A 20,148-nucleotide genomic window follows, 5' to 3' on the forward strand; every position below is an offset into this window, starting at 1 on the left:
TAAAATTTTTTGTCTCTGATAAATTAACATTAATTACACAACGTTTAACGATGCACAAATATTTACACTATACACCGTTCTACACTATTGTTCAAATAGCAAAAAGGATCGAAGACGCAAGCGCGAATAAATATCTCTTCATAACCTCTTCATAACACTTTCCAAACAGTTTTTCTAACCCACAGAGTTATTCATGGAAGAAGAATCGAACAGCTTCCAGAATCAAGAAGCCACGAGAAGAGCCGGGATCGCGTGAAATCGGCCGCCCTTAATCCCCCGGGTTCAGAGGATTGGAAACGCGAGCCCGTGTTCGTACCTGACCCGGGATCGTGAAAGGACCCATCTTCTCTCTACACCTGTTTCTCCATCGACAAAGGTATACCTCGCCTCATTTCCGTCTCGACAGTTACCACTTACACACAAATTCCACGGACCCACTTCTCGCAACTTTTCACGTAGGAAGCTTCTTCCTTCGATAGTTTCCATTCACCGGCCACTTAACCTCCTCTCAGCGCGGAGAAAAGAGACCAGGTCGTGCGCATTGTCGCCGCGCAGGCGGAAGGGAGAGGGGGAAGTTCTTCTAATGGAAAACCGATTGAAAGCTGTTTGAGCGAAAAACTCGCCATCGAAATTGCATCCCTCTTTGTGAACTCGTCACAATGAATCTCTCGAGCGCGTGTCCACGAATATAAAATGTCCTGTTTTCCCTCTTTTTCTTCGCTGTCTCTGACGTATCTTTCTCTCGAGAGTGCTCGAGGACGAGGTGGGACGTGCCCCCTTTGCATTGTCGGCACGATGTAACCGTTTTCGAGTATCTTTCTCTTTTGATGGAACGGTGGGATAGAGGGCGCTGTCGGATGAAGTACGTTGATGAAGTGCGCCATTTTTAACTTGCATTACGTATTGGATACGTGGATAAGTAGAAGTATCTATATATGGATTGTGACAGCGGTTTTTTTAACACGTGGTCCAGAATTAATGATCTGTATTTTAAATATATAAATTTTAATCTTGGGGATTTCTTAATATCTTTTAAGACACATAATTCTCTCATTGTAACAATCAAATAATCTGCGAATCATTTTATGAAAATTCCTTTAAGGATAGAGATTTAGAAATTGAAATAACATTTAAAGATTTATGATACAAAAAAAAACAATACAATTATTCTAAACAAACATAATTTCTCCCATATTGAAACATAACCACGATATCACTGTTACAATTAATGTAATCTATACATCGATTTTTCCTTATATCCTTATATTTCTTTATAAAATAAAGATATATATCATATAAACTAATCGAGCACAGATAAATCTTTCCTCGACTCGAACAATTTCTGATCCGGAAAAAGGTAAAAATAATAAAATTCTTTAAGCAAACGCAATGAAAATTTTGATTCATCCAAATCAATGAATAATTAATTACGTGGGAATTCGATACTGGACTTTTGGTCGCCCCATTGAAGACTGAAAAAACGAAGCCAACCATCAACGTTGGAAGACTGTTTACACAGTCGGTGGGCGATACGAAGAGTGGAGAGAAAAACGCGAGTGAGAGGGAGGGGGTGGCTCGACGCGGTGTGTAATCATGGCTTATCTGACCGATCTTATCGGGGTTGGCGCGTAGCAAAAGGGGTCTGCAGGGTGCTCCGGGCCCCGGCGAAACCCCTCTGCCGTGGAATCAATACGCGGAGAGCCAGCTCATCAATATAGAGGCCCCCTATCTGCTCTAGATCTTTCACACCCTCGCCGCGTCCAGCCTTTCACCTTTCTCGCGCCCGCCGGCCTACACAACACGTGGGGGTGAAAATCGTCCGAGGTCTCCTGGCTCTAATGGTTATTAAACCGACGAGGCTGCCCAACGAAACGAGTTTTCGAATAATTAATCCGCAATTCAAGAGGAAGATTTTCGAATTTCTCCGCATCGCGAACAATTTTGCTAATTAATATATCGCTGTTACACCCCGATCGAGCATTCTAAAGAGGTAAAATTTCGAAACGACGGTGAATTCTGTCTCGAGGAGTTATAAAATTAAAGTCGAAAACGTAACTCCAGGGACGGTGGACAAAATCGATTTGGACAGAGCGTTCAATTTGGAGGATGACGCGAGAACAACGAGTGAAAGAGGAGCCGCGGTTGTGCGCGGACGAAAAAGGGGCGGCAAGAAGGCCGACAGGAAATAAAAGCACGAGCGTGCCGGGTGGAAGGAAGAGGAGCCTCCCTTCGGCGGAGGGACCGGAGAGACCGGGTTTGCGCGGATGGAGAGGGAAAAATAAAATCGACGCGCGAGTCTCGAGGCATGGACAGGGGGAAGGGGCGAGGAGAAAGAGGGAGAGAGAGAGGGAGAAAGTGACGTGGGCCAGAGACGAGCAAAACGAGATAATAAGGGAACAAGACCGGCAGAAAAATCGAATCGAAATAAAAGGTAAAGTGAAGGGGGACGTCGAAGGAGCGGAGGGGAGGCAAAGTTGGGCAGCGTGCAAAACGAACGAGAGGATGAAACGTAGATGGCCACGAACTTCAGAAATGTCATATCCGTCAGTGTCCACGGTTGTGTGCCTCCTCGAAGGCAACCGGTTCCCGGGCTGCCTCTCGCGGGGCTCGGTGTCGCCCCCACCCTTGCCACCCCTGCGAACCACCATTGCACTACCAATCTCTTATCTTCGATTCGAATAATTCACGATCTCGCGACTTTGCCATTCCCTGCATTGATTTTATATTGATTTTTAAGAAAGACCGGCAAAGAATCGGGTTATGACGCTGTGAATGTATAAAATTCGAAATGGATAAATTGCGACGAGATAAAATTAACGATAAATGGAAGAACAAGTGACGACTTATGGTTTCTGGAGTAATTTTATTTTAGAAAGAAGGCCCAAGAATTGCAGTTGAAAACTCGGAGAGCTTCGATGATAATCTCTTGTTAAACACTTGTTGGTTTCTTCCTTACGCACGGGATTTCGAATTAGAATTGGTAAACTCATAAGTAAATAATCTCTAAAAAAGAAAAATCTGTGTATCGAACCGATGCATTTTCTTGCATTGCGTTTAGGGGACAATTGAACAAGAGTTTTTCGATTGTTCGGCGGATTCTCCTACTAGCTCTCTAGTCTCGCGTGATTCCACGGAACCAGTCTTCTCGCGGCCAATTCGATCAAGGCCGCCTCCCGAGGGGAATATCCTACGCAGTTCCAACCGCCTAATCGCTCAACAATGCGTGCACGGGTGTCCCGGTTGAGCAGTCGCTCGTTTGCCCGCCGCACGATCCTTCTCGTCCAGCTTTATTCTTCTCGGCCAATTTTATTCCCAGAGAAAAACCCATCCTGCCTGCCTTCTCTTCCCACGGGAAATCGATCGACTCGATCCAAATCAAACGTGAATATCCGAGATTGAGGTTAAGGTCTTTCTAGGAGAAAAGCAAACGCCTCGAAACTGGTATAAAACTGCTCGATCCGATTAATAACCGATTTCATTTACATTTCTAATGTAAGATATTTGATAATTTATTTCTTATTTACGAATAATACAACCAACCATTTCCATTTTATCCAAACTAAATATCGGCGTGTGCGAAATTCATTCGCAAATTGAGGTCGGTAAAAGTGTAAATTCGGTTTAAGGGGATCGAATAAAGATCAATAATGGTTCCATTTTTCACTCGAAGGAGAAGGCAGGTGGCGCGCTGATCGTTTTCGTCCGCGGGAATCTAATATCGCGGGGCGGGTTAAGCGAAGAAAAAGAGAGGAGGGGAAAGGGGGAGGGGTGATCCTTTGGAAACCGGATCGTACGTGACTCGAGACGATTTTTCAAAGTTAATTGCCGGCGAGTTATCGATCGCTCGTGACAGACGGCGCGGGAGTAATTATTATCGTTCTCCGATCCAATATCCCCGAACTCGAAACCCGCCTCGAAATCGTCACTCGCGCGCGTCCTTCTCCTTTCGATTTCTCGGAACAGCTTGCACAAGAACACCCGATCGTCTCCCTCTCGATCGACATGATACCAGCTACTTGTACCGATTATTAATAAACATTTTAATAAACCGATGTGTCCGAGGTATGATTTAACGTTTTCCTTCTTTTCTTTATAGGTAGATTAATGGCGTTACGATTTAAGGTAAAAGTACGACAGTTAAGTTTTATGTATCTCTATCTTGTGTCTAATGTATCCAAGATATAATTCAATCGTGGGGATTATATTCGGTTATATTTCACATTTTCCAGTAATCTGATTTTATCTTCGTTATTCAATTCAGTTGTGTTACAATTCAAGGTAAAATTACGATAATCCTGCCTCGTTACATTCGCGCTTCCGATCGAAGGGAGGCGAGCTGTGCCCCCGATTGTTCGAGGATTATTCCGCGAAAAGCAGCCAATTCGGCGAAAGGCATTAATCGATCCCGATGAAAGACGCGCTGTGGTACGCGGCTACGATCGTTAATCACCCTATCGGGTTAATTAATAACGCTCGACAGACGCATCTTGCGTGGATCGGTATCGATAGCGCCGTTTCCTTTTCCTCCCGCGCCGTTATCGCGCACCGCACACGGATTGGACGCATCATTGTCGCTGGCTTCGCACCTTTGTTTGGGCGAATCAACGATAATTCTATTCCGCGACGATGGTCTCGTGATTCTTGGAAAGAATTGATCGAAAGAATATTTTATAATTTTTATAATTACGATGAAATACGTGGAATCGATGGAACCACGGCACAAGTTTATCCAAAGTTTCTGCAAAGGCGATTTGATTCAAAGATTCTAAAATTCCCGGAATCCTTTACACAATTATTCCGAGAAGAAGCATCTGCTTAAGGACACGGTCGACCTCCCCCCCTCTCTCTTTCTCTCTCTCTCGTTTCCTTTCTCCTCCCGATTTTATTTATTCCCCTATCACGGGGTCCGAGCCGCATCGGCATACGAGCAATTTGTATCCCGATGAGAACAATGTTTGTATCGAGGTTGTATCGGCGCACTCCCTCCGCTTCTAGTCACGATTTAGTCAAGGATACATCGTTCGATCGTTATCGGGCCTACGCTCGTAAAACGATCGTTTACTCGTATACTCGTACACCGGCCGAGATCCCGGCCGGAAAAGTCTCGATCTCTCTTATACGGCCGGCCGGCCGGCCTGGTAATCCTCCGATTTACAGCAATTCTCTTTGAAAACAATGGGGAGGGGCATCGATTCGACGCGCAGTTCCCTCGCGGCGAACGGCACTCAACGGCCGGGGGACCCTGATTTTATTTTAATTGCGTTTCCGATCCCATCGCGCCTCTCATACACGCGATAATTTACGTCTCGTAAGTTTCAGCTTATATACGCGCCTGCCTGTATATACGATATATACGCAAATATTCTCTCTTTCTCTCTCTTCCCTCTTTCCCTATTTTTTCTCCCCCTCCCCCAGTAAGAAGGAAAGAATTTCGAAAGATTTCGGGCTATGCGTTAAAATTGAAGAAGGGCGGCGATTGGCCAGGACCTGTTACGCGGGGGCCAATTATCGGGTAGGTCGCGCGGGATGCGCGCGCATACGGGGTTCAGGCAGCAGGCGAGCGAACGGTTTACGTGGCCGGCCAAAGCGTTCGATACGTACGAAAGGAGAGACGAACGCGCGAGGCGTCGTACCTCGCCTACCGGGCCAACTAACTCGCGCTGCACTTATATTCAACCGCGTATAATACAACGTGCCGGTGGTACGGTGCGCTTGTGACTGTGACAAGCAGTGGTACCACATTCCTAACACTAGCGCGCGCGCTCGACCCGCCGCTGCTCTCGGTCCACGCACGCTCTCTCATTCCTCTTTTGTCTCTCCTCTTTCTTCCTCCCCCTCCCCCGTCCGTCCCGCTGCTGCCGCCGCCTCCTCCTCCTCCTCCTTCGCGATCTCGCTCGCTCTTTCTCTCTCCCTCCCTCGTCACCCGCCCTCCTCTCGCCCTCGACACCAACGAGATAGGGAGAAGGATACGAACGCGATTCGAGGGTCCCGGTGTGCAAAACGCGACACAAACTACGCGCTACGCGCGCGTATACAAGAGAAATATTCGTTGCCGGGATTGTCGTCGTGTTTTCCACGATTCCTTGTGATTCAGCTAAGGAGAGGAGGGGGAGCGTGGCTGGTACGGGTATATACGTGTATTGTATATACCGACTGCCTTGACGAGGTCGTGTGATAATAGTATATTTTATTGTCGGCCACGTGAACACGGTCTGATTTCTTCTTGATTTTAATATTTATGCGGTCACGGAAAGCGGCCTCGTGTTTTATTGTGCGCTTTTAATTGGCCGTTGGCCGGGCACTCGAGAGTGGAAAAGGCAAATAATCGTGATCGAATATCGAGAGCGAACCACCTCTGCACCGCATTAAAATTTTATCATATATATATATAGATTGTATATCTCAACTCGATCGAAGAATTCGTATTAACTTAACATCCACGCATTTTTCTTTCCTAAACGTTAAACACGGTAAACTCATTTTTCTGACAACTTTTCACCTTTCCACTCGTCCCCGGCCGACTTGACATCGGCCAGAAGTGATCGAGCCAACGAGAGGGAAATCGATCCAGAGAGGAGTGGACGCGTTCCACGAATCTTGCCACGGGTTCTCACGTATCGGCAGCGCAACAGGAGGCAGTTGGTACGCGCTCTAGCCACGAGTATGCCGGCCAATCTATATGATAAACAGTCTAGTTACGCGGACACGCGTTCGATTAAATAAATCGGTTAAGACCTGGCCTCCGAGTGTCGATGCGAATTCGGATTCGAATCGTGCGGATGAATTCCACGATGACGCTTTATTCCCGCGATTCATCGATGAATAATATTCTATTAAGGGGAGTTGCATCGTGGCCGATCATTGCTTGGTAATTGCAATTTATGAGTTAGTAATCTTGGCTCGGTTCCGAGAACATGTTTAGTTTCGTGTTTTATCGGTGTATTAAAAACTTTGAAGAATTTCCTGGAAAAGAAATTATTTGTTTATTTACAATTTTAAAAAAATGTTAGAAAATCAATTTAGTAACGATATTAAAGGTGTGGAGAGAGATTTTAACTTCGTAATTTACGCTGCAAATATCCAATCGATCAAAGGCTCCTGTAACAGACACACGATTAACCTCGATGCTCCAAGAGTACAACAGAGCCGCATTACAAAAATATCTAATCGAATTACCGTTTATCGAAAAACCTGAACTCTCAACAAAAATCGTGCCGATGGCGAAAGAACTGCATATTTGCGCATACAAAAATCAATAATCAACCACGCGACTTGACGATAGACGTTGTATCGCATTGTTAAACCTCTGATAAAATCTCGACAACTGCTGTACAGAGATATTCAACCGGAACAAGTTCAAATCCGCTTCCAGCCGATCGATTTAAAAAAAGGAAAATCACCCACGGCATCCAATTAATCCCGAGCCGAAGAGAAACGGAGCATCGAGGCGCCTTTCCTTCCCTCTGGCCACGCTCGCGAAAGAAGAATTTTCCCGCGGATTCGATTAATTCCTTAATTGCTTTTCCTCCAAATAAATCAACCCGGCTACCCCGGGGATTTATTGCGCGAGCTCTCTCGGCGCGACGACGCCGTTTTCCTGCCGCCAGAGGAGCCGGGAGGACGAGACATTGAACAGACCTTGGGTCCACAGCCGGCCAACCTTTCACTCATCTTCCATCCGCTCGATCGACGTGGCAAACGATTTTCACCGCGGTGGTGCAGGCCGCCTGTACACGCTCGATACACGCGGCCACGCCGCGATCGAAACTCTCTGCCTTTCTAATCACTCGAGCCAGCCTTAATTCGTCATCCAGGCCTCGGTCGACGTTTACACCTGGCCGGCTCGAGTTCCTTATCGTTCGACGCGCACGAATCGCGGCCGAATTCCCGATTCTTTTCCAATCGCTCGCCTATTCCGAGAGAAACTTGATAACTCGACCGTAAAAAAGCTCAAACAACTCTGAAATCTATCTACTTTTGTCTTGCATCGTTATTCAGATTATGGACCGTGAAACGATAACCATGATGACTCCGCATCCGGTTACAAATGTAAATGCAAATCTTTTATTAACAAATAAAACCGATTCTGATCTTAATTTATTAGATGCTCCTCTCAAATGCTGCCGTGCTATTTTTCCAGAAATTTATTTCATCCATTCGTGGATTGGGCTCGTTTCACTTTCCACTGTTTGCACAAATTGAACGAGTAAGTTAATTGGAAATAAATCGAACCGTTGATAAAGATATTCTTAAACTTGAAAAATTTTCCGAAAACATGAAAGCAAAAACTAGATTGAACTTGCTCCAACGTATCATTCCTGCTTAGATCTCGCAAATCCTATAATACCCTCCTCCTTCGGAGACGATCCTTCTCCGAAAGCAACGAGAGCGCGACAACGGTTGCTCCCAAGAACAGACGTGGAAGAGATAAAGAGCAAAAACGAGAGAGAGAGAGAGAGAGGGAAAGCTACGAATCCCGAGTCCACGCGGGGACACGGTGAATTTATTTAAATTGCGAGCAATGTTCCAGCGTGTTCAGCAGCTTCTTCTGGGTCCCGGCGCAATCGAAATCGAGCAAAACGAGCAAGGAAAGCGTGCTGGATCGCCAGGTTTATACACAAGGCGGCCAGAGAGAGAGAGAGAGAGAGAGAGAGAGAAGTCGAACGGTGGGTTCGCCCCGTGGGACAACGCCACCGAACCACCTCCACCGAGTGTCCTCTCCCTTCTTCTCCCTCCCCTCTCCCTCCCTCTCGTGTTTTTCTTTTTCCGAACACATGGAAAAAAAAAAGTTGCTCCACCGAAGACATTAAACGAGAGCCAAAACCCGGATGGAACCGAGCCATGCGCTCGCGAATTGCCGCGAGAACAAGAGGAGGGAGGGAGGGGTCTCATACACTCGCGCGGAAGAATTATTATCGCGAAGATTATAAGAGGTTGGGGTAATAAAATAAAAGGAGAAGGTACAAGGAACGGTAGTGGCGATTTTTGCGAGGCAACGTCGAGGGAGGGAGGGAGGGAGGAGTAACGTCGTTAAATAGATACCCAGAAGCCATCGAGCCGGTTTCCGGCTTACGCGGCCGGCTGCAAACGCACCTCGATCGGCACCGGGATCCCTGTCCTCCAAGGATTATTAATTGGATACGGGAGGAATCAAGGAATTGTAATACGTTCGATATTTTCGATGGAAATTGTTTGGAGAGAAAGAGGGGCGAGGAGGAGGAAGTTTCGATGAGGATATGGAACGCGCGTCGATTGTGTCTTTTGGAAGAAGAGAGAGAGAGAAGGAGAGAGGAGGGAGGGAAAGAAAATTACAGCGCAGAATCCCGGCCAGACGTAACGGTACGCGTCGAAGCAACGAAATAAAGCAACCGATAATTAGTTGCCGTCGTACGGAATTCTCTCGTACCAGAACCGTCTACCTACTAATTGCAATCGGTTCAGAAGCTCGACTTTCTTTCCGTTCCTTTTGCATCGCTTCGAATGAAGTTTTTTTATGAGAAGGTAGATAGGATACGTGCGAATATTCTAATATGCGAGAGCAAAATGAAAATATCATCTCAAAAAGATCACCAATTTTTAGGAAAATGTTCAGAGAAATGTTCTTCTTATAGTTACAGTTTTTAGATGCAGACGTTACTGATCAAAAATCCTGAAGTTAAATCCTCGAGATTAATACGATTATCACACCGATGATTTCGATTCAACTAAATCGTTTTCAAAAAAAAAAAAAATCGCCGATCAATTTTTACAAGAAGCTTCCTCACGACGAATTCAAAATTGGCGCCATTTCTCGCGCGGAGGAGACGAAGGCAGGGACCCGGGCGAAATAAAGTGGCGTATTTACACGATGAGGGCCACGGTATGCACGTTTACGTTCAGCTGTAAATTGTACTGTAAATCGTGGCCTGTTATTTGGGCCGCGGAGCTGGATCCGAGCGAGCGAGAGAAAAGTGGAATATGGAGCGGGACAAAGAGGCGCACGGGCAGGTTTATGGGGCGCGAGATGATTTACGGGGCGATAGTTGAAAACAACTCTCGCGGATCAAAGGACGCTTAAATTACCGCATCTTCCACTTGCCTCTAAGTGCTACCATGCGATAGACAATGGGTTAATAACGTGTGCCTGGGAGAACGGCGTGGTGGTTTCCTTGGTGCCCCGAACAGGCGATTAGGATCTTGGATATTTCGAGAAACTGGAGTTCCCGAATCTTTCATCGTATCTTGATTGCGGAATTATTGTTTCGTCGATGGCCACCTTGTGGATCGAAGGAAAAAGAAATTATGAAAAATTGATTCGAAAGGCCCTCTCTTCAACTTAACGTAATATTTGCGATAAAAAGTTAAAACATGTGATACATAACGTAGCATATCATCATACGGAATACATTTTTAAGTAAATCTCACCATGGATGTTCATTATCCGTGTAACCTCAACTTATCCAAACAACCAGTTTCCCGATCAATCGATCCTGTAATAACCTCTATCGATAAAAAGCCCGTAAGAAAATCCACCTCGATCGTACCTAACCTCGAATCTCGAACCGGCAACTCCATCACACGATATCTACCCTACGTACCGATCCCTAAATCTTCGATCGCTATCCGCTGGAAGATTTCAGTGACTCGAATCATTGCCACCAATTAAACGCAACGAACCGAGGGGAGGAGTGGGATCCGACGCGAAAAAGAAATCGACGCACGAAAGAGACTGAAGACGGATGGAGGAATAAACGGCGGTCGACGCGACGCGTCGCGTCAAGCGAGCGTACTAACGTTTCCTGGTGGCTCCGCGCCGCGCGCAATTAAGGTCAGCTCTTTATGCACTCAACGAGGTGACACGAGATTCGTTACAGTTTTGCCGAGATGGTGGAGAGAAAGAGAGAGAAAGAGAGTTGGCGCGAAGCTCGTTCAGCTGCCTAAACAAATATAAAGCTCGCCGGCCTGTTCGTTAATTATTACGCCAGCAGGAAGCGGCGCCGGCACGATCGAGCGGCGTACCACAATGCAGCCAGTTACACCAGGATGCGTTCAAATGCATTGCACCGCTGCATGTGTACCACCCACGCGCGCGCGTGTATATGGGACACGGGCATTAAGGTCGCATACTAAATTCCAAATTAATTTTCGCTCTATCGCGGACCGAACGCCCTCCCCCGTCATTAAAATACATTACACAGGAAATTAATCGCGGGACGGCAGTGCTCCGATTCCGATGTGAGCCGTTTCCTCTAACTAACTCTAAGCGTCCTCGACACTTTCTCCCCGTGAAAACGGGGAGGAAACGGCGTGGGCCGTGAATTATGAGGTTGAACTTCTGTTTTTAGGGCCTCGAGGATTTGATTCGAAACTGGCAAGTGCACGATCGCATATTATTTGAACGCTTTGCAGCAGTTGATCCTTTTGGAGATCGGTTCGAACGTTCGATCGACGTTTTTCATGTGACGGAAAGAATTTTGAAACAATTTATAATCGTTTTTGGAGGTATTGATCGTAAAAGAAGTTAGATAGAATTATTTTATTTAACACGTTATCACGAGATTTTTCTGAGATTTTTCATTATTGTTGATAAAATACTTATATGAAGAAAAAAAGCTGGATATTTTAAACGAAATTAGATTCTGTCTTCAGAAGAAAAAGATTTTTCCACCATCGGCTATTTCCCGTCTCGTTCGTAACTGAATATGCCAAGAAAAACTTTCCGCCTCACCTGGCATAAATAGCAAATAACAAGGTAGTATACTGCCTTAAAAGAGGAGTGTTCCCTGTCCTCGATGTACGTAAACTCGAGCAAAAGAAAAGAGGGAAGGAGGGTGAATTATGGCGGGCCACCCCTATCTACGCTGGTACAATGCATAAAGCACGCGCGTTCCGCGTGCGTGTGCGTCCCGTGGTCGCGATTCAGCTCTCGAAACTCGATTTATGACTTCGACTCTGAAACTGCTCCCTTTCCCCTTTCCAACGGACCAGCTTAAACGCTACGACCAACCGTTTCTTCTCTCTGTCCCTCTGTACCTCCTCTTCCTCCCCGTAATTACCGCGTCTCCGCTTAGGACACGTCCTTCTTTTACCACGATACAAATAATCTCACAAATCTTGAAATCGTTGCAATTCGCGAAATCGAGACGCGAGAAACGCGTGGAAAAATTCGAATTAGGTGTCGTTGTTACACAGATACGACGAGTTTGTGAGGTTAAGCGCCATCTCCAATTGTCGTGATTCAAAACTTCGATTCTCGGAATTAGCAATTTCTCACGTTTGAACGAAATTTGAATGATTTTGACTTTCAAACGATTTGCGAAATTCTTGAATCTCCGTTCGTTTGGAGAGAAGAACGAAGCATCGATCCCGCGAATCCGAGACACAGTCTCGACTCTCTTATGACACAGAATAGCTTCTCGATTTCAACCTCTACGGCTCATTGTTGCTCCGGGATAGTGGCAAGCGTATGCGGCTTTCCGCAAGGATAGCCATCTACGATTCAAGGCGTTACAAGTAAACGGTCCCGACACGACATAAATCTCCACCGGCTCGATCTTTCAATAGCGAACTTCGTTCGACACGGATTTCCACGTATTCTCCCAGCCGAGCGTCCCGCCACCTTGTTTCCACCTTGATCTTTTCCTCCGCGAAGCAGGTGAAGCTTGCGCAATCGAATTCCAACGAATAATAAACTGCGAGTTGTTTCGATTCGGTGCTCTTCTTCTTCTCCTTTTACACAATTTTCTTCCCAAATATCCCTTCTTCGCGAGATTTTACGAACACTCACGTCGCGCATGCGCACGCGAAAAACGTATCGCGCATTCTTTTCCTTCCTTTTTCATCTTTCTCTCGAAATATACATTCTCACCAACTTTGACGAATTTTCGTATCGCGCATGCGCACACGAGAGACATCTTTTTCCTTCTTTTTAGAGAATACGCATGCGTGAAATATAGCGTACTCCTTTCCTTCAAATATCTTGCAAGATTTTGCGAATATTCACGCTACGCATGCGCACGCGGAAAAAATATAGCGTACTCTTTTCGTCGCTCTTTCATCTTTTTCGTTAAATATCTTACAAAATTTGTATACGAATACTCACGTTACGCATGAAAAAATGCGTCGCGTATTCCACTTTTCTTTTCTCTTTTTAACCTTTCCTCCAAATATTCGTCCTTACAAGCTTTTACGAATTCTCACGTCGCGCACGCGAATAAACATAACCTCCACCATCGTCCAAGCGCGTTTTTTTAAATACGCATGTTTTTTTAAATTCACTGTCCACAGCGCGAGGACGGCGGACGATTTGAATAGATACCGTTTCTCTCCGGGGCGGAATTAGAATATTGAGATCGGGCGAATTGTGAAGTGACTGCAACGCGATTACCAAGTGAAATTCCACGGATCACTGTCCCTGCTCCAAGATTCTCGTTGAATTGCAAAAAAAAAAAAAAAAAAAAAGAATAGAGCCATGGACTCGATATGGGAAAAGTCGAATACGGTATTCCTACGGTATTCGACGCGCGTTACGGAGAATTATTCTGCGAATATTGCCCCGATATATATTTTTATCGAAACTAGTAAATGATAATTGAACTTTTACCCTCTCGATGCAATTGTCTGCTATCTAAAAATACCTGTCTAGCGTGAAGAATTCCACCGTGTGTATAAAATATATTCGTCTTAAACGTTGAGCAAACTACCGTCTAATGATCGGTAAAACGGTTGCTCGTCGATAGGAGGCGCGAAACGATACGAGGCGAAGACGACGCGGGATAATTGCGATTCGCCGTCCATAATCCGCAGTTAGATAATATACGGTATACGTATATATATATATGTATGTGATAGGACGACTAGCCCGATTACCATACAGTCGAACTACGCGCGTGTAGACACGTGTATACACGCGTGTGTGGTCCCCCAGACGAGAGCGAGCGCGCACGGCTCGGCTCGATGCCACTTTAATGGCATCATCATCATCATCATCATCATCATCATCATCCTCGTTCACGGCCTCAAACACTATGTTACGCGATTTCATTGACTTAACTGATTTCTGTAATTTTGCAATTAACGAGCCGCGTCCGGAACGAATAAATCGTCGATCGAGCGAGCAATCGTCGTTCTCCTCGCGCAAACGATATCGTTAATGCCATTCAGTCGCAGATATATCCGTAACGCTTCGGTGGAAAAAATGACACCACGATTAATTCTTTTTTCCTCCTTTTCCTTTTTTTCTTTTTCTCTTCGACTTTTGAATATTTCTTATTGCGTTTGAAAGATAATTTTTCGTATTACCGAGGAAAAAGATTTTTATTTTTCCGCGAAGGAAAAATAACGCGAATATTGGCGAAGTCGTAAATTAACGAGATTATAAAGAAGAGGAGGTTCGTATATATGTGTATATGTGCACACCTTCGAACGAGACGCATTTTTCTAAATCGTATAGGAAATTCTAGCGTAGAAAGAAGAATACGTGTTCGCAAATGGAAGGGTATATAATAATAAAAGTACCCGTGAAACGGTCTAAATGTCACTGTTACGTGTCTATGTGTTTCGCGTTAATAATTCAACGTTCAAATATATACGGATAAAATCGACGAACGTGGAAAATGAAAATATTCCTTCGACTCGACGGTGAAACACGCTTTCCTCGACGTCCCCTTGAGAAACGATTGGCAAAGGCTATTAATCGCGTCGAGAGGATGCGCAACTTATCCACAGCAACGTATCCACGGAGGAGCATTTAACGTCGTCATCGATTATTACACGCGTATTACATAGAAATTGCTCGAATTTCCACGTCGTTGGAAAAATTTGGAAGGAAAAAAAAAAAAAGAAAATCGCAAGGACACCGATCATGGCCGGATCGAGGCTCGATCGAGAAGAACAGGAATCGACCGCGTGCTCGATATGCAAATGCGCGCGGCCAGTCGACCGAGATCGCGATATTTAATTTAACTTCCAGGTAAGAAACTGCGACGATTGTTAATTCGTATCGGTCGACATAGGCGGCTTAATAGACGATTCGAATTTTGAGCTCGAATTAAAAAAAAGAAGCGTAGGAATTGTTGGATCGAGGAAGACGTGAGTAATCGTTCTTGGGAAGCAACTCTCGATGCGGCCTGGAAAAATTTTAATAACGAAATGGTAATAATCCGTGATGAGGCGTGTCTCGTCTGACGAGGTGGAGATCGCTTCTTTAACGTACATCGAGTTAAATCGCGCGGATCTAGAATTTCTTTTTTTAAAGCAATGAAGTTATACCGGTCAGATTTTCCATAAGACGATAAAAGATATTTGTCAGAAATTATTTACTTCGAATTTCATCCGCGCTTCCTTCCCAACAACGCGTATATACCTGCAATATCGGGCAGGAGAGGCCTCGTCTATCTCGCGGAGAAAACCGCGTGTTAAGTGTGTTAAGTGTGCTCTAGTGAACTTTTAGTCACGGCCACACCCAGCCTCCGTCCGAGGCAAGGCTGGACCTCTTACACACACCCACACTCGGCACTTACTTTCGTCCAGGCGTATCCGATGTACCGGGTGGCCGAAACGTGAAAGGACGAAAGAGAGATCCCTCCCTTTTCGTGGGCAAGGAAACAAGTCGATAAAACCGCGAGAAAACCGTGAAATCGAGCAATTTCACGGAGAACTCGAATAAGATGTTAAGAGAATTCAATTTAGATGGTTCTAAGGATCGCCATCTTCGAAATCCTTGGAAGATTTAGAAGAATTTTCCAAATTTGAAAGTTGAGAATTTTCGAAAACAGTTTCTAATCTAATCGAAAGAAAATAATCTTAATTATTTCTATGAAATTTACCATCGTTTCCAGGACTGATCGAGCATCCTGCCGTCGAAAATAACGCTACTTGCATTCACAATTCGAGCGGAGAAAGAGATATCATCCCTAACCTATAAATATATCCTTCAAGAGAGGAGTAGTAAGCAGGCGAGTTCATGGGATACCGAACGAACGAAGGATCGTTACCGGCCGCTGGTAAATTAAAATCAATTCCCGTTATCAGAAAATTGCAATGTCGTTTACCGGCCTATTACAAGACAGACGCGATCAACGTGAAAGACAAGATCGCCTAAACGATAATTGAAAATCGTAGCTGCCTTTACGCGATGATTTCCCGTGCGGCCGTCGATCGTGACAAATTGCCACGATCCAATTAGGAGGCGGTTTTTTTCGCCGCGGTTGACGACCATGTTGCAAGGAAAAATTATCTTGTCCGCGCGCCCGAGCAGACCTCACTCCGGCGTTACTCCCGATCGGACGTTAATCGTTTCACGAGCGTCATTATCGCTGTATATTAATGCCGCGCCACGGCACGCCGCTTATCCATTATGTTCTCGCGCGCGCGGATAGGCTGTTTCCACAGAGAGAGAGAGAGAGAGAGAGAGAGAGAAACGAAGAATTTTGTAAGAATTTTTAGCAGTTGAAGCTTCACGCTTTGTTGGTTTGGAAAGATGAAATGCGAGAGCGGATATATCTAGGGTACCCTAGGGATCTGGATGGTGAAAAGACAGTAAGGGCGATAGAAAATTCGAAAGGCAAATTGAAATTAATTCGATTAAGCTTTAGAGCTTTAGAGAAGCGTTGAAGAATTGTTGAAATTTTGATATCGACGAAGGAGAAGAGAAGCAGACCGTTAACTTTTCAAGGCACTTCGTGACGCGGGCGTTTGATAAAATTGTGTGCCGAGCCACGAATCGGGCACGTATCGCATAAACATCTCGCTTATGAGCACGAAGAAACGTTGAAGAAAGGTTGGATCTCCGAATCGTGATCAGGGTTACGCGCAATTGGCCGGTATTACACCGGCCTCGACACGAGAAAGTTCGAGCCTAGCCAGTGCATTAATTACGTCACTGGACAAAACTTCGCCACCGCCGCCGACGCGTACAACGCCGCGTGCACGGCCCTCTGTCTCTCTTCTTGTCTCGTCGACTACACGTGCGTCCTTGTTCGTGCACGTGCGCGCGCGCGCGCGTGCAAAAAGCGACGCGTAGCCGAGCAACACAACAGACGAGTATCATTATCCAGGTGTGTAACGCCGCCGGTGTGTGGCATTTAAGTCGTTTTACAACGCTGCTCTCTTGCCACGACACCTAGTCGCCCGCGCATTCGTAACTAGACACCGTCGTTCCAACTTCCACCGCGATTCCTTCGTCGACGTTGACACGGGTCACCTTTCTTCTGTTCCCGAGTTTTCTAACTTTTCACTCTTGATTCTTATTTTTTTTCTTTTTTAACCTTCCACTAATCTAAATTCGATTCGTGTCTGCAAGTTTTTCTTCTTTTATTTTTTCGGAATCTAGGGGACACCAGAGAGAGAACCGAACGAAAAATCGTACGAAACGAAATTAACGTAACAATATTGGGAAATATCGCGCGATGAATGAACGAGAAAGTGGATTATACGCATCTCTTCTTTTATTGCAATCCTTTAATCGATATTCACAGACGAATAATACTCGTTTATTGCGGTCGTAAAACGTCCAATTAATTAACCACTAATCGTTTTCCATTTTCTTTTCCGTGTAATGCGCAACAGAGGAGCGTTCTACCAGCCGTCTTAAATTTTACCTCTCAAAAATCTCTCCTATTCCTCCAATTTTTCTCGTATCCTCGTCGTACCTGTTAGCCGTCCCAATAATCTTCATCACGATATTATACACCAAGAAACTTGCGTTTAATATTCCACGTAAGATCAATTATCCCGGGTTTCAATTTTACACGTAATAAAAAAAAAAAAAGAGAATTCCTTCCACCTTTTCTTTTTCGTCTTCTTTCAATTTACAACACATTCAACCTTTCCTTCCGCGTCTCGACTCGACTTTCCACTTTCCCAAATATTGATCCTTAAACGCTTTCTCGCGAGTTAATTAAACATTCGTGCAAACGATTGTAATTAATTTAGAATTCGCAATTAAAATTTTTCCTCGACGAAATATTTCTGGTGGACGAGCTGGACAGAACGTCGGAGAAAGAACGTTCGGCCACGTCGATCCACGCCAATCATCCGCGAGAGCGATCGAGGTAACTCAACTCCATCGTCGCGGGCAAGTGGTTACGAGGCGCGCGTGTACACGTAAAACCGTGTACAGGTAAATATATCGCGAGTTTGTCGTGCATAAGCGTGCCACGGATTGTGCAATCGGGCCGTGTGCACGTCAGACAATATACAACACGGCACACGGCCGACAACGGGACAGGATTGAATATCCTGTTCAAGCTTATTGGGGCAAGGTGGCCAGCCTTGCCACCTTTGATACCGGTATCGGCACCGATAGCACTACGCCATGTATCCAATGATGGGATTCCAAACGCGCGAGAAAAGTCGAGGCCTGTAATTCCAGGCCTAGAAACTGTTGTCGATTAATTCGATAATGAGGAGTTTCGACGGCATCTCTTTGCGACAATTTTCCAAGTGAAATCGAGAACAATTTTTTGCGAGATTGCGAGAATCGAGTTAAAATTAATTTTTTGAAAATTGGAAACTGTTCCCAGTGTCGATAATTTATACGAGGAGTTTCGATGGCATCTCTCGTAATGATGGATTCTATTGTACAGGTTTCTTTCGCAAAAATTTTCACAAAGTTTTACCTTAAAATCCACTTGGTTATCTTTCTTCTCTCCAAGCGCGTATTTCGAGGTGAAGAACTATCGATCTTCGTTTCCTGATATTAAATTTATCAAGATTTTTGAATTTCGTAAATTTCGAACCGTTATCTTCGATTCCAAACGCATCGAGGCGAAGGTCTTTCGACGTTCCTGATTCGTTTCTTGATTTTTCACCAGATTTAATAAAATTTTCGAAAATTTTATCTTTCGAATTAGGATAAAATTAATTTTTTGAAAATTTCGAATATTATTATCTTCGATTCCAAACGCATCGAGGCGAAGGACTTTCGACAATTTTCGAAGGATTTTATCTTTCGAATTAAAATTAAAATTTTATCTTTCGAATTAGGATAAAATTAATTTTTTGAAAATTTCGAATATTATTATCTTCGATTCTCCGCGATTCCAAGCACACGCATCGAGACGAAGAACCTTCGTTTCCTGCGAGATTTATTAAGATTTTCGAGAATTTCATCTTTATCTTCGATTCTCCAAACACGGAAGAACGCTTCTTTCCTGACATCTTGCGAGGCTTACCGCGATTTTCCAAAATTTCATCTTTCTACAGTCGCGGCAAAATTAATTATCCGAAAATATCGAAGTTGAACTTGAGTTATCTCCCCAAGCAATTCCAAGCGAAACCAACTCGAGGCGAGGAACTCTCGACTCGTTCGTTTCCTGATTCCTGGAAAGACGGAAAAAAAGGGGGAAAAAAAAATTATCCTTCCAATCGATTCTATATTAAGCATCCGCCTGCGTCGATTTATGCGGCTCAACGTGATTGCCTAGGCGTGTGTACGGCTCGATTTAAATTTATAATGAGCGTTTGCAAAAAGCGACCGCGAAGGCGATTTTTCTCGCGACTTTTCCGCTCAGATGGAAAACGCGACGCGTTTCCACGTGCCACGCCATTCATCAACACCGTTTTTCTTACCTCTCTCTCTCTCTCTCTCTCTCTCTCTCTCTCCCCTCTCCCCCCTTTTTCGATCCACATACGCGCGCGCGCGCATACACACACACATATATTTTCAGGCCACTGTTATTTGTTCGGTCAACGATCACGAGATTAGTCGCCGGTAATTATTCAACCGCTGTCATCCAACGTGCCTCGTGACAATCCGTCTTGGCTTGTCACGTTGGCCAGGTTAATCGTATCAACCATCCACGATGGCCTCCTCCTCCTCCTCCTCCTCCTCCTCCACTTTTGAATCCTTCCCCGCTCCCCGCGTTAACGTTAATTAGATAAGACTTTATAGATCGGTTTCTCGAATACATTTTTACGTATCCATCTCGTACGTATGAATCCGTCGGTGCGCGGACAGGAACGCAAATTATCCGAAAGACTCTCCATTAATGTTATTAACGCGCGATTTTGCACGCGAAAATATAATATATTATTCGTATCAAATAACTGCCTCATCGATCGATAATCTTAACTTATACGACTTGAAGGAGGACAGCGCGATGACGCAACATGGCCGACTCGATTAATCAATTCGGATAATATAATAACTGCACACACTCGAAAGGT

The 20,148-nt window shown here is 44.9% G+C and overlaps 1 protein-coding gene across 6 annotated transcripts in view; it reads right to left on the reverse strand.

Moving 5' to 3' along the window:
• LOC108003869 (GATA-binding factor C) overlaps positions 1-20,148 on the reverse strand; it is a 75,892-nt gene that overhangs the window by 16,338 nt on the left and 39,406 nt on the right. The window lies entirely within an intron of this gene.

Source organism: Apis cerana, linkage group LG8, assembly GCF_029169275.1.
Source record: "Apis cerana isolate GH-2021 linkage group LG8, AcerK_1.0, whole genome shotgun sequence".
Classification (NCBI taxonomy): domain Eukaryota; kingdom Metazoa; phylum Arthropoda; class Insecta; order Hymenoptera; family Apidae; genus Apis; species Apis cerana.